This window comes from Molossus molossus, unplaced genomic scaffold (assembly GCF_014108415.1).
Source record: "Molossus molossus isolate mMolMol1 unplaced genomic scaffold, mMolMol1.p scaffold_m16_p_10, whole genome shotgun sequence".
NCBI classification, from domain to species: Eukaryota; Metazoa; Chordata; class Mammalia; order Chiroptera; family Molossidae; genus Molossus; species Molossus molossus.
In genome coordinates, this window is record NW_023425345.1 from 16,438,793 (window position 1) to 16,452,086 (window position 13,294).

The window sequence follows — 13,294 nt, forward strand, 5'->3', positions numbered from 1 at the left end:
TTCCACCTGACTGCGTTTAGCCCTAGGTCATCTATAGGACCTTAGTGGCTTCCCTTTTTATGATCATTTCAACCTCTCCCAGGCTATTAGTGAGGAGGAGGGGAAATGCCTACTTTATTTCTACCCAGAGAGTTATTTCTGCCCTCTGTGTACTCTGGATGATCCTATCCTAGGTCCTGACAGAGTGTGTGGACCCAGCAGATGAAGTGGATTTTCACAACACTGCACTATAAACCTCACCCCAGTCTTCCAAACAAACGGAGTGGGCTAAAGGTTCTTGAGGAGCATCCTGTCCCCTCCCCAACCGTCTCTCCTGCCAGGAACTCCAGGGAGACTGCATTCTTTTTCCCCTGGGGTCTTTCTCTTGTGAGCCAGTGCGGGTGACAGCAGGCGCTACCACCAAGCGTCAGGCTGGGCATTGCTCTGCCAGGCAGGGAATGTTTTAGAGCAAAGCTGTTCTCTGTTCTGACAAAGCCCCACTTCATAGCAGCCTACCCAATGCAGGTGCTGCAGTGTCATTGGAAAAGACATGAGACCTGGAGTTAAGAGCTTGTTGTTGTTTTGTTTTGTTTTGTTTTTTCCTCGCCCGAGGATATTTTTCCATTGCTTCTTAGAGTGGAAAGGAGGGAGAGGGAGGGAGGAAGGGAGAGAGAGAGACAGAGAGAGAGAGAGAGAGAGAGAGAGAGAGAGAGAGAGAGAGAGAGAGAGAGAAACATTGATGTGAGAGAGACACATCAATTGGTTGCCTTTTGCATGACCCCAACCAGGGCTGGGGACCTAACCAACAACCCAGTGTGTGCCTTGGACTGAGAATCGAACTCGCCACCCTTTGGTCCATGGCTGATGCTCTAACTGCTGAGCAAAACTGGCCAGGGCAAGACTTGGAGCTAGGAGTTTTGAATTATACCCATGGTTCTGCTACTTACCAGCTGTGTGACCTTGAGCAAGTCGGTGAACTTCTCAAGAACTCAGTTTCCTCATCCATAAAATAGGAACAATATTAGCAATACCAACCTCTAGGTTGTGGTTTTGAGGATTCACTGAGATAGCATTTGGATATATTTTGTCAGTGAGGCCATATCTAATCATTTCAGGCAGGCCTGGATCCAGGGCCTCAAAAGCCATCATCAGAATCTCTCAGCCTCTCTCTCCATATGTCTACTCTGCTTGCCCTGCACTGTCTTCACACTTGGGCAGACCCTCCACACAGGATGGCCCTTGGCAGTTCCAGGCATCAGGCTCAGCACTCTGGCAACCAGAAACCTCAGTGGAAACAGAGCTCTATTTCCCAATATTTTCAATAGGGTCCTGGTCCTCATCCTCCCTGAACGAACCACTGTGACTGAGTGATGGAAAGCTGTGATGGGCCAGTGGATCACAGGTCCACCCCATGGTCAGATGTTCTAGGATTTTCTAGGATTTCATGGCAGAGAGTTGGAGAATCCAGTGGAAAATCACGCTATTGCTAACAGAAGTAGAAGGACTGGGTGCTGAGCCGGGACAAAGCAGTGAATATCAACCTCGCCTTCCTATCCTAAGATTCCATTATTCCAACCCAAAATTATCTTTAATATTTATTATGTAATTCTTTCTCCCTTTGTTCCCTCTGGGTATTTTTTTTTTCAACACCCTTGATGTGTATTGCTGGAGAATTAATACAATGTTATATATACATAATCCCCATCAAATGATAGGCTATCTTGTCCTCCACAAAATCCTGTGGAGAAAAAAAGACAAACCTTTCTTATGAGTCTACAAGACAAAAAGGTTTCTTCCCCTTCCCAGGTGCATGGGCTTCGTCTTGCTTACACAACTGGTAAGCACATAGAAGGTGCTATGGGAAGGAACTTAGTTATTTAGTTCAGTTGATAAGATGATGTGGCCTATTGATTCAAAAGGCTTATGAATTAATGTTAGGGTACACTTAATTCTCTTGTTGAATAATTATTGTGCTGTGCATATTAAGAATATTCTGCCCTGGCCGGTTTGGCTCAGCGGTTAGAGCGTCGGCCTGCGGTCCTGAGAGACCCGGGTTCGGTTCCCGCTAAGGGCGCGTACCTCGGTTGCAGTTTGTCCCCGGCCCTGGTTGGTCGTGCGGGTGGCAGCCACTCGATGTGTTCCTTTCACGTCGATGTTTCTCTCTCTCCCTCTGTTCCTCTCTCTCCCTCCCACTCTACCTGAACAAAAAATGGAAAAATGTCCTCGGGTGAGGATAAAAAAAAACAAAAAAAAACAAGAATATTCTTACATGGATGGACCCATTCAGTCCTTAAAGAGCATTTATCCCTGTTTGACTGATGCAGAAGCTCAGGTGCAGCAAGGCCAAGCAACCCATTCAGGGTCTTCAACCAGCAAATGATGAGTCAGGCGTGAACCCAGGTCTAAGCCTACAGCCTACTTCTATACATTATACTAACTCCTTGAGGACTCTAAGTATGAGTCCTTAAAATGCTATGAACCATATTTTTCTAAACTGAAATCAGATCTTGTGCCCTGACTTATTCAAAGAGGGCCATCCTTGGAAGTCTGGAATAGAGAGGTGCTTAGCAAAATAGACATTTAGATCAGGTTACTGGAGCATTCTTCTCTCATGGCTAACCTTGAAAGTTGCTGTGAGCATTGAGCACAGCTGTTCTGTTGCTTAAAGGTATTAGAAGGACGAGGTACTTAACACCTGTGCTATGAGGCTAAAACGAATTCCCAGGGGCCGGTTGTAAGCAAAGGCTGCAAGCAAACGTCTTAGCTATGGCTCACTGGAGCTGTGTGTGGCTCAGGACTTGAACGTAGTGAACATCCAAAAGAAGTCTCTAGGTCTTAATTCAGAAGACTGAGCCAGAACACTCCTGGCAGATGGGCCTCGGTGTTTACATTCATTCCCCCTGGATTCCAAGCCTGCTTGCCTTCAGGAAAAAGTGTACGTCCCTTCTGCTCAGTCTGGGTTGTGTTCACTTGATAGTTAGATCTGTAAATATGCCCCTGGTTAATAGGCACTCTGAGTTGTTTTAAATTTGCTATTCAAATAAAGAATTTTTTCCACAGCGGAAGTATGATCATACAATAAAAATAATAAAATCTATAAGTGCTGGAAGTTGACCTATGCCTTACTTGTCTCATTAATGACAGGCAAGCCTTGAGTATAAGGGAGAACCATACTGTTTCTATAGCGACCTACAGCAATAGCCACACAGCTTGTTCACCACTCAGAGCCTTTCCTGATGCCCATCTTTTGTGGAGTGCCTTAATTCTGTTGCTTCACCATTACACAGACTCTCTATGACTCATGTCCTATTCCTTCTAACTACACATACCACCTTTCTTTGTTATTGTTGCAAAATCCAAAGCCCTGCTTTCTACATTACTGGAAAGTAAAATTCCACAATATCAAGAATATAAATCCATATTTGTAGTGCTCCTATCTCTACAACAGCTTAGTTCTGAAATACCTGCCCATTAGAAACGCGCTCACGTGGTTCAAAAGATTTACTTGGAGGTGGGTTTCCTAACACTTTTCTATCCTAACCAGTGGGCCAGATATCCCACAATGTAAAATTGGATTGGCGGGTGCTGTCCAGGGTGCTGACCTCAATGTAAAAATTGGTGATGTAGGCGCTGTCCGGGGTTCTGATTTCAAGCCCCTCTTACAGTTCTACATGTGGTTCTACTAGATGGCAGTTCACTCCCAAGCCTTCCAAATGCTTCGAATAAACTGATAGCAAATCTGTATCTCTTGCTCCTACCTGAGCTCCAGATTTATATTCTATCTGCTTTCTGCATGTGTCTATTTGGAGAGCAACTGAAATTCAACACGTCCCAAGCTTTCTTTCACTTGTTCAATAAATGTTTACCTAATGCCTACTGGGAGTCAGAAGCTGAACATAAATGGAGCACTACATAAACAGTGTCCCTAACCTCATGTAGTCTTATGGTGATATCCATAACTAAATAAGTCATTACCAAAAGAATGATAAATGCTATATTAGAGGGAGTAGAGTTGCTTTAAAAACAAAATAATTTTACTGAGGCCAGTGCAGGGCAAGGGATGTATAAAAATTTTCCTGGAGTAAGTTACATGTTACTTAAAATCAATAGGATAAACTGGACTTACCCAGAGAAAGATTTTTACAAAGTGAGAGTCCATCTCTAGTCTGCCTTCCTACCCCTCAGCACCCAGCTCATTGTTTGACCTCATAGACATTCAATAAATCTTGGCATAATGGATAGTAGTATTTTTATATCACAACCTTTTTTAAAACCACTAACATGGTATTAAGGATTATGGGGCAGCTCTTTCTAGCAAATATGCATGCATGCACAGACAAATACACGTTTTAAAACATGTACTTGGTAAGATTGACTCTAAGTTATCAAAGCTTTAATATAAAGTCAAAGTATTTTTTCTCTCTTTTACTCCATCATCACCTTTTAATCCTTTTAATATCTAAAACTATCTCACTGGACTTTATTTACTGTTGTGAGATATTTCAAGCAGTTATAACCCCAAGGACAGAGATAATTTCTATTAGATATGTGTCATGCCTGCTTTTAATGATATTTAAAATTTTTTTTATTTTAGAGAGAGAGGAAAGGAGAGGAAGAGAGAGATAGAAACATCAATGAGAGAGAACATCAATTGTTTAATGTATTTTTAAAAAAATACTTTTTCTTTGTTTAAAAATGCTCAAATGTAGAATTCTAAGATAAGCTAAACATTGAGACCAGGAAGATCTTTTACTTTAATACTCCTAAATATAAAAGTATTTCTTCCTCTAATAATCTCAAAGCAGTTCTCTTAAGTATATAATTGTAGTTGGCTTAAGCCAAGAGTCTTAGATAAATTTGTATTACATCATAGAATTTTATGGTGATCCATGAAAACTGATCTCCCTAGTTTTGGGTGCTAAATTGGTACATTGTCTCCCTCACTCAGGAAGTAGTCTTCATACTGGATTTGCATAATTTTCCTACATGGCTCCAGAAGGAATTATCAATCCTGTTGGCATTCTTCCCTTGTTTTTCTGGAAATGTCACTAAAACATTAAATTCCTTCCTGGTTGGGAATAGTAGCCCTGAAGGTAATAGGTGTCTATTTGCAAACTCTCAGACATTTTTATCAGAGTGTCAGGTATGCTTCAATGCTATGGATGTGAGAGGTGTTCAATAAAGGTTTTTAAAATACATTTTAGCTAACATTTTTGGAGTGCTTACTATGTGCCAGATACAACTGTTAATGCTTTATAAAGTGTATCAGTTAGGGTTCAGTCAGAGAAACAGAATCAGTAGGAGATAAACGAAATTTATTGTAAGGAGTTGGCCTACATGATTGTGGGGGCTTGGCTGGGCAAGCCTGAAATGTTTAGGGCAGGCCATCAGGAGGGGCAAGCTGAAACTCTCAAGCTGAAACTGATTCACAGAAGTTTCTTTTTCTTCAGGGAAGCCTCAGTTATTCTGCTCCTAAGGCCTTTAGTTGATTGAATTAGCTTATTAGGGTAATCTCCCTTAGTTGAAGCCAGCTGATTATGGACTTTAATCACATCTACAAAATACCTTCACAGTAACACCTAGATTAGTGTGTGTTTGAGTAACTAGGGTCTATAACCTAGCCAGATTAGCACATCAAAGAGACCACTACCCAGGGGTAATCTCATTTTCTCCTAACCACTACTCTGTGGAGTAGTTTTTATTACTATCATGGTCATTTTACAAATTGGAAAGGTGAGGCTAGAAAAAGTTAACTAAGAGCCCAAAAGTATTAAGTACAATAGCACCCCCCCCTTGCTTTTTTATTTATTATTTTTATTTTTTCAATTACAGTTTACATGCAGTATTATTTTTTATTAGTTCCAGGTGTACGGCATCGTGGTTAGACTATAATTACTTTACAAAGTGTCCCCCCTGATATTTCCATCACCCACATGGCATCATACCTAGTTATTGCAGTATTATTGACTGTATTTCCAATGCCACACTTTATGTCCTCATGACACAGAACTACTAAGTGCCATATCTTGAACCCACAGGTCTGATGTCACAGTTGGGAGCTTAACTACTGCATACCACTACCCCATCCAAAATGAGAAATTATTGTAATTCTATTTCCCTAAATCTGTACAAAAGGACTGATGTTAGTGTTTTACATTTAAATACCACAGGCCCTGGCCAGGGAGCTCAGCTGGTTAGAGCATCATCCCCAAATGCCAAGGTTGTAGTGTCAGTCCACAGTCAGAGCACATACAAGAAGCAACCAATGAGTGCACAAATAAGTGGAACAACAAATTGATGTTTCCCTCTCTCTCTCTCCCTTTTGAGGGTGGGGAACCTTTTTTCTGCCAAGGGCCATTTGGATATTTATAACATCATTTGAGGGCCATACAAAATTATCAACTTAAAAATTAGCTTGCTGTATTTGGTCAGGCTACTTTGGTGAGGCATGTGATGTAAGCTGGTATTAATTTTATGAGCCTTATATGTCCCATGGGTTGGAGGTTGCCTACCCCTGAAAGTCAATAAATATTTTTTTAAGTTACCACAATATTTAAACTTTATAAGACTAGAATATTCAACATGATCTTCTGAATAATTTTTCAATGCAAAAGAAGAATGCAAGAAATTGGGGATCCCAAATGTTAGTCCTTTCTAATATAAAATTGCTCTTAAATAAGCAGTTTGTGTTGGAGAGGGTTGTGTTCTTCATTCCCTATACTGGAATAAATGCTTTACTTTTAATTGAGGATACAGGGAAGGTGGAAATTGGTACTATAAGAGTTTTTTCTAAATTGCCCCCCCTTTTTTTTTACTTTTATTAGTCTTTATTTTATGCTGAATTTACTCCTTGGCCATAAGTTTTTGTTTCTTCAGTTTCTTCTGGGATATCTTTTTCTGCTGTGCAAAATCCTCTCCTGGTTTAGGAACAACCTGCTCTTTCTCAGTGAGGATCATCTCAATGTGGCAGGGAGAGCTCATATGTGGGTTAATCCGCCCGTGAGCTCTGTAACTTCTAGGGCACATCTTGGGAGCTTTGTTTACCTGAATGTACTCAATAACCAGAGAATCTACATCTAAACCCTTAAGTTCAGCATTGCTCTCTGCATTTTTAAGCATGTGCAGCAAAAACTCAGCACTCTTTTTGGGCCACCGACCCTGTGTCCAGCCCCACTGTTTCACCTGGGCACACCCACCAACCCCACCATTATAACAACGGAAAGGCACACATTGCTTCTGTAAAGTGACATCCTTCAGATACTTGGTGGCTTTTCTAATGTGCATACCTTTGATGGCCTGCGCAATTTCCTGAGTGTTCTTAAAGTGAACACAAAGACTTGAACCTCTTGACTTGATGATTTTGTGGGGTTTTCTGGGTCAAGTGAATAGCGAACCATTTTCAGAGGTCACCTCTGGCCGCTTTTGGGAAAAGGAAGAGTAAATTTTCTCCTTTTTAAAGGAGCAATATGTTACTTAATATAACCAAAGTATTAAAAATAAGATGTAGACACCCTCCAAGTTAAAGAACGTGGGGCTATATATTATTCATATTTTAACTAACATAAATTGGAACTTGAATAATTTTTTAGCAAAAAAATATAATTACAGAAGGAAAAACTAATTCTGACATTGAATATTCAGGACAGCATAGTATCATGGTGTGTAAACAGGTGGCAAGAAGTCATGGTTTTGCTCCTTCCTCTAATTTGGGTAGGTCCTTGGGCAAGTGACTTAATCATCCTAGGCATCACCTTCCTTTTCAACAATATAAGAGGGTTTCAGAGAAGATCTCTTATATCCTGTGTACTGTTCTAGAACATTAAAATGTCTAAAATTTCAAATATAAGTAGAGGCTATTTTAGTACCAAGGAGTAAAAAGTCATTCTTCTGTGAACTATTTAATGTTTTTACCCCAACCAATAGGAGATTATACTGATAAGACCTTTGTACTTTAATACTCGTATCTTTAGGTTATCACCAAATTTCACTAGTGCCATACTGAAGTTAATTTCCAGGACTGTAGTATTTTTTTTTTTTTCAATCATTACCCGTGGACATACTTAAAGAGAGAGGAAGGGAGAGAAAGAGAGAGACATTGATTGGTTGCCTTCTATATGTGCCCCAACTGGGGATCAAACCCACAACCCAAGTTTGTTCCCTGACTGGAAATCAAACCGGCAACCTTTTGGTGCACAGGAGGACGCTCAACCAACTGAGCCCCTCCCACGAGGCAGGACTATAGTATTTAATGTGTGAGCTGGTTGTGCTCACACTTCAGTATGTGCTACCATGGACAGCGACTTTCCCACCCAGCTACCTCCAGGAAGTTTTCACTGGCCCAGCACATACGCTGACAGAGAACTAGGTTTCCATCATTCTCTAGGGGTGGTGCAGACACAAAATGGCCTATAGACCCCAAATGATTCTAAAGTGTGCAGGACTCAACACTACAGCTCAATTCTAACAAATGACATCTCTTGGAGGTAACCCAATATTGTTGCCAGAAAACAATATCCAGAAGAGAGTGTGCCCTTCAGTCATTCATGTGATTGGGAAACCAAGAAAACATCTATTCTGCCTCAAGTCGCATGTGTTTGGATTGTAGAGTGAGAAACAGAATTAAATGGCCTGACTTCCAAACCCATCTCTGATCACAAAAACAACAAAACAAAACAAAAACACACAGATATCCAAACATGCTCCAGTCAAGAAGGCAGGTCATATCCAATCTGTGTCTCTTTCTGTATGTGTAAGATGTGAAATAAAAAACCTTCATGAAGTCCTCATGTGAAAATGTGTATATGGTTAAGGGCTCACACTCTGGAGCCTGACAGGCCTGGATTTAGTCCTTGCCCTGCCCCTTGCTAGCAGGGCAGCGTCAGGGTACATTATTAACCGAACTTCACAAAAGCAGACAATGACATGAGGGTGGACATTTAGTGTTTCTTGTTTAAGGAAGCGACTGTTGTCCCATAACTACTAGATGCAGATCTAACCTTTTTTTGTTCATCTGAAAAGTGAGGATAATAATAAAACCTATCTCATTCCATTGTGAGAATTAAATAATTCACAGATGCCTGACAAAAATTAAGTGCTCAGTCAAGGTTACCTAGCATACAAGAATTGGTTCACACTTCTATTTTAGTGCCTGATGTTTTGTTGTTGATCAAAATTTTTGTTTTATTTGGTGTTAGGCCAATGAATGTATAGCAGGTCCTCAAGTAACATCCTTTTGTTGTAATGTTGACAAGATGTCATAGGAATTTAATGATTGCTTATGTCAATTAGCCTATGGTAAAATTGGTTATGTGTATAGGTCCCTTACTGCAGTTCCAAGAACCCCATTAGGTCTGGATTTGCTGTGTACTGTTAAAGTTTAGAAAGTGAAAGCAGCTGAAACAACTGTTTGGAGTTCACCATGCTATACATTTCCTTACATACTTTTACTTAAAGTACCTTCATTCCAACCTATTTTTTCACAGACTGTTTGGGTGCTGTTGCCTTGTTTTCAGACGCTGGGTTAGCCTCTGTGGAAATCTGTGGTTCTTATCTCAGACTAAGTGGGCAACTCACACTTTTGGATGGAATGTTGAAACACCAAGGAACTGAAGCGCGTGGGTTGCTAGATATGTTCGTTCAAATGTTATGGTATTAAGCAGTATGGAAGCCACACATTATTTTTATTTGTTTATAGCAAGGGGGAAAATATATACATATATATGTATATATATTTTAAGGAGAAGGGAAGCTTTGTTATTTAAGGTTAGATTTACTTCATTTAATTGGCATAATTTTGAAGCGAATCCTCAGCCCAAGTAAATGTCTACACCTGGGTAGGGGTGAGGGGTGTTTGAACCGTATCAAAATGTGACTTCTCATCTTAACCCTGATCCTCCTAGTCTGCTGGGGGTCGATCATCCCCATCTGAGAACAACTGGAACACGCGTCGCTCGGGGTGGTGCCGCGGGTCCATACGTGTTGAGGATTGTTGCGGCTTCTCTTGCGGGGAGAACTCAAAGCAGCTTGGTTAGTGGGAGGAAACTCGAAGTGGCCTCGGGGTGGACCAGGACCTGCCTTTCCCCCCTCTTCCCACTCCTCCTCTCCCCAGCGTTGGCTACGGCAGTGACGGCGGCGGTGGCGGCTGCTGCCACCGCCGATCTGGTCACCTGGGCGCCTGCAGAGCTGCCAGGCTGCTGCCTCTGCGGCGGCCTCTCGGAGAGCGAGGAGGGGGCGGCGAGGAGCGAGATATCCATAGTAACACAGGATGCGCCGGGCGCCGGGCGGGAGCGAGTGCGGGAGGAGGAAGCCCCCGCGTGCCCGCAGCCCGCGGTGCTAGGCGTCCGGCAGCCCCCGCGCCGTGCCCGGGCTCCTGTCGCTCTCTCAGCCAGGGTCCGACTGAGTGGTAAGCCCTCCCCGGCAACTGCGCCGACACCTCCCACCCTCCTCGGCGCCCACCCCCGGGAAGCAGCTGCAGAACAATGGAGAGTGCCGCCAGCAGCCCTGGAGACGGCGCTCGGGGGAGGACGCGCCGCTGCCGCCGCCCGGGCTGGCGCGCGCTGCGTGGGGCCGGACGCGTGCGAGGGCGCGCGGCGGGTGGAGGGCGCGCGGGCGCGGGGAGCTCGCGGGGAGAGCCCGGCGCTCTCCCACCCATCCGCGGCGCGCTCGCCCTCGCCTTGTCGCTCGCGTTCGCTGGGGCCCGGAGCGGGCTGCTCAGGAACGGCTAGGGGAGCGGAGGTTCCAGACTCATGTCCGCGTCCTCGGGGGCCGGAGCCCGCCTGCCTTCGCGGATCCCGGCTCGCAGCCAGCCCGCCGCTGCCGTCGCTGGTGCCGCGCGGTTCGGGTGAGTGGCGGCGGCTGCGGGCGGGCGGGCGGGCGGGCGGCGCGGGGCACGGCTCCCCCGCGGTCCACGGCCCGGCTCGCCGAGTTGCGGTTGCAAGAAGTGGTGCGGCTGCCGCTGGGGCAGAGGGGAAAGAGGAGACGAGTCGGAGAATCCTGGGAGGCTACGAAACGGGTTGGTCGGGGCATTTGTTGCAGCCTAGGTTTTGGTCTCTACTGTGTGGGCTGCTTTTTTTTTTTTTTAAGCGTGGTTTGGTTATAGGTTCCCCCCCCCCTCGGGTTGGGTGCCTTTTCCCTCCCCTTCAGGATTTCAAGGAGTCTGAAGCGGTCAATTGCCGGATGGATGTCTTTACAAATGGTTTGACTTTCATGAGTATATATTTTCCAAAGGTCATTTGTCTTCAACATTAGAAAGCCACGCCAACCTGTGTAATGTCCAGGTGCGCTCTGCCTCACGTCTCAGGAGTCCAGGTAGAACAGACGCCGCGAGGGCTGGCGTTGCGCTGCCCTCTCTCCCGGTATTTTTCATGCGGTGATTAATTGGAGAGGGGAGTGGGCATGGACTTCCCGGTGCTACGCCCTGAGCAGGCACAGAGCAGCACAGACTGCAGTTCCGTGTTTCAGTGAAGGTCGGGTCGGCGCTTCCACTCAAATCCCAGTTTCCGTGATTGTAACTTGGATGTAATTTTACTCCAGGCTAAAACTTGCCAAAACCAAATGAGGTCTTGCTTTTATAAAGATAGTGCTACCACCATGGGTTTTTTCTTCCTTTATTTCTTTCTTTCTTTGGGGGGCGGGGGTGGGGGAGGATTGTTTGTTTTGTTTTGTTTTCCTCCAAGAAAACTAGCCATCTGTAAAGATGAGCCCCTGAAACAAATGGACGGTGCACTGGAAGGCTTTGTATTTTCAGAAGCTGGCCAGGAAGGCGAGTGCGGCAGTTATCATTTCTCCTCAATGAGTGACTAGGATGTTAGTGTTAAAAGACAACATTCAGTCCCCCGGCTGCATGTACGCACTAACATGTATTGGTAGACTGGAGGCATATGAACTTCAAGGTCCTTAATGATGCTGAGACACTTTTTACACTAGTATGCTTGCTATGGGGACTTTTGCATCCAGAAAGACAGAATTAGAGGAGACAGTGTTGGAAGGGCAACATGAGGATTTTAGGTACAAGTTAAGACTTTTCTTAACAGTGACACATTGCCAGGGAAATCTGTAATTCTCCTCTTTGGGAGTCTTTACGGTGGGGTGGATTCGTGTTGAAGTTTAGAGCCCACTCAGAGATGGAAGAGAGGCAAGATTAGAAAACCACTCTGCGGTCCCTTACAAACCTGTGTTCTTTGTACTCAGCAGAGGTGCCTGAGCAAGGAGATGCTGGTGGTGTCTGGGTTATCTGAGTCCACAGTGTTCATGGCCCTCTGACAAAATATGGTATAATGACTGGTGCTGGCATTATTCCAAAGTAAAGCTTTCTTCCAGCGTGTTCTGTTCTATTGTTCTGTCCGTCCTGGGTAGTGCTTGGTGTGAAGGCAGTGGCCCTTCTGGACTCAGGTGGAGGAGAGAGGAGTAAATGGTACAAATGAAGTTAAAACAGATACACGCTATCTGGGATGCTTGTGACAGTGTCATACAAAAACACTGTGGCAGAGACTTTTTTTTTTAACTTCAGAGTGCAGGTGGAAATGTGATGTTGGAAAAAGCAGTGAGGAGTCGGTGCTCCTTGTCCAGGGATGGGAACTTTGTCCTGCAGTTGCTGATTGCCAAAACTTAAGTTACTGCACTGGGTTACTTTGCTTGGTGACTTGGACACTTGTAGTTGCAAAGCGATGTTTTTTCTTACTCAGGGACAGTAGAGTGACAGTAGATTCATGTATCAGGAATGAGAGACCCTACATTGTTACAGTTCTGCGAAGACCCACCAGAGAGAACAAAGTGTCTTGCCTCTACTTGAAGATGAAATCTCCAGTAATATAATTTTGAAATACAGACACAGCATGCTACAATATCTAGGAAGATATTTGGGGGTAACTAGTTTTTAACAAAACTGTGTAAGTGCATTTATTTGTCAGCAATTTAAAATGATAATCGCTGAACAGTTACTAACAATCTAAAACTTTGCAGGTTTAATCAAATGTGTATACTTGTATTGAATTCTAATACATTTATTTATTGTCTATTAGTTAACTGCGTACAGTATGGTGGTCTGACATGTTAAGGAATTGCTTTCTTTAAAATAGTAGTATTTGTTCAAAGTTACTCTACATATTCTAAATAGGGTATAAATCAGACAGTACATTGTACAGAAAAGGCACTCCCAATAATCATTTCTGATGTTGTTATCCTCTTTTAAATGTTGGCAGACAGATGTTTTCCAATTTATTACCAAGTCATTCTCATGGCATCATTCATTGAATAGGCATCTTTGAGCATCGTGTGTTTTGAAGCAGGTTTATCCTTTCTCTAAACGGAAGTCAGA

At 43.7% G+C, this 13,294-nt stretch overlaps 1 protein-coding gene and 1 pseudogene across 22 annotated transcripts in view; one reads left to right on the top strand and one right to left on the bottom strand.

Moving 5' to 3' along the window:
* Window positions 1–13,294, top strand: part of ANKS1B (ankyrin repeat and sterile alpha motif domain containing 1B) — a 917,777-nt gene that overhangs the window by 750,806 nt on the left and 153,677 nt on the right. The window lies entirely within an intron of this gene.
* LOC118623420 lies at window positions 6,823–7,376 on the bottom strand (annotated as a pseudogene).